Raw genomic sequence first — 2,645 nt, 5'->3', positions numbered from 1 at the left:
AAAGAGAATCACACCTTTCTTGTGATAGTCACCAAAGTGCATTGGCACCATCAGGCCACTCAGATCCAGTGCTGCTCATAAAATTTCAAGATGATTTGCTAAGTAAGTCAGGTCAGCTGACAGGTCTTAAAAAGTACAGACTTAGTGGACCAGTGGAGGCTAGAGGACTCCCTAAGAGTATTACCCTGAATTACTCTTTAAACCTTAGATCAAAATTATACCTTGAGGTCACCTTTTAACTAAGTAACAGATTGGCTTATAAAATAAAGTCATTTACAAGTAATGAGATCCTTTTTTAAAAAAATCAGTTTTATAAAACCAAATAGCCAAAAATTACTCTAAATAATAAAATGAGAAGACAAAGAGCAAGGAAAGTAAAACACTGAAAATGGTACATTTGGCACGGAATGAATGAGAATGAAGACACATCATGAAAAATGTAACCAATATCACTGAATAATTTGTGTAGACATTGTTAAATGAGAGTTTAAAACTTTCACCTTAATTAAAATCAAATCCGCTGCCATCAAGTTGACTCGACTCATAGAAACCCTAAAATATTATATTTAAAAATAATAAATGAATAAACAATAAATCTTGACTTTTATAACTCAGTTGTTGACAGTAGAAGAGCAGCTTCATAAGTAGAGAGATGAAATAGCACGTCCCTTTACTGGAACTCAAGCACTCTGCAAATCACTTCTGGAAGCTTAAACTAGAGCCTGTTTCTACCACCCTTCCAATGGTTTTATGAACATAGAATCCCCTGTATTAAATCATTTCTTTATAATCTAACTTGGGTGGCTTCTGTTATTGGAAATAGAGTCCTGACATAGACACACATAGATTTAATAAATATCCTCTCATTGAAACTCCTGGGATAATGGACATCTACTTCACAGGTTTGTTGTAAGCAGACCACATAAATTAAGGGTGTGAAAGGGCTTTGGGAATTGTCAGGTGTCTAAAATGTAAGAAGATCTATGACTCCTTAAGGATTGATGTGTGTTCTTCCGTTGCATCCCTTGTAGATTTTCTGCCTCATGCATTTTGATATATCTCATCCATTGCTTGCAATGACATCCTCTGGCTGCTTTTCAACACTTATTCTCTTCTTCCAGATGTATCTTTGTTTCCAGTGCATTAGAGTCTTCTATAATCCCACCCCACACCAAAGTTGATTTAGTGTCCCCTCAAATGTGACTTGTTATTTTTGTTAGGTGTCGTTGAGTTGATTCAGATTCATATCAACCCTGTATAGGGTTTCCAAGGAGCAGCTGGTGAGCTTGAACTGCCCACTTTGCAGTTCAAACTGATCTTTTGGTCCAGTGAGTGGCTGGTGAGCTCAAACTGCTGACCTTACAGTTCAAACTAACTTTGCAGTCCAGTGCATTAACTCACAGTGCCACACCAGGATTCCCCATGTGACTTAGTGGCTTTCATTTTCTTTCTAGCATTTATCTCACTAACTCTAAGTACAATATTGTATGTATCACTCCTAGCAGAATGCACAGCACCTAGTAATTGTTTAATAGGCATTTGTTGAATTAATGAATAAATGTATGAATTAATTGAGATTTGGCTGCATTGGAGCAATGATTTCTTAGGGGCTAAATATACTAGGCCCATAAGAAAAACATGCTGCTCAGCATCTCTCAGGTTGAAAGAATTTAAGAAAAAATCCAAGCCTAGACTGGCAATATTGAAAGATTCTTCCGACAAAATATTGAGTAACGCAGAAAGCATCAAAGGAAGACAGAAGGAATACGCAGAGTCACTGTATCTAAAAGAAATGGTTGATGTTGAGCCATTTCAAGAGGTAGCATATGATCAAGAAACAATGGTACTTTAGATTCCTGTCAACCTTGAAGTGAGAGAGAGCAGAGAAAGTGCTGGTCGGTCCAAAGTTTGGGGAGACTTGGGAACTCCTAAGCCCATGGACATTGACCTAGCCATGAAGGGCTAGAACTGAGAGTCAAGCATCCAGCTGATATGAAGTGGTGGGGAGACTCACAAGAATGTCCAAACTTGCAGATAATACCCATTTAACTTAGCTTCAATGGCTGGATTACCAGAGCTCGACTAGAGGAAGATAAATATATTTGATAAAGGAAGCAAGTATAAATTGCTTAAATGTGATGATTTTGACCTATTCTTATGGATGTAGTAGCTCAAAATACCAACTGAGAGGGAAGGAGTCTTCACATCCAGGGTCAAGCCTGTCCCCTCGGTATACAGGGCTCATAGGGACGTGAAACTTAGACATTGGCTACCTAATATTGGGGCAGGGAGAGCTATAAAGGTATGGAGTGACTGGCTTACAAGTTTTCAAGAGGGAGTTTAGTTTAAGAGTGTGCAGGGGAAGGTAGAGTCCCCCACTGAATAGTTTCCATCTTGTCTAGATGAGTCTGGAGAAAGGAGTTGAGGATAAGATTCTTTTGATTCAATAGTGAATAATTGTTATCATGACTAACTTCAGTTGTCACAACTGTAAAGGTAAAAGTTTTGTAACAAAATGGGGGAAGTAATTAATTTTACATCCCCGGAACACAGGACCCTAAGACTATCAAGAGAGAAGAGTATGAGCTGAATGTGGGACTCTAACCAGAGAAGGAGTGACACCAGATATGGAGGCAGAGGTGATG

This window comes from Chrysochloris asiatica, unplaced genomic scaffold (genome assembly GCF_000296735.1).
Source record: "Chrysochloris asiatica unplaced genomic scaffold, ChrAsi1.0 scaffold00017, whole genome shotgun sequence".
NCBI classification, from domain to species: Eukaryota; Metazoa; Chordata; class Mammalia; order Afrosoricida; family Chrysochloridae; genus Chrysochloris; species Chrysochloris asiatica.
Note: the sequence above shows the minus strand (reverse complement) of the source record.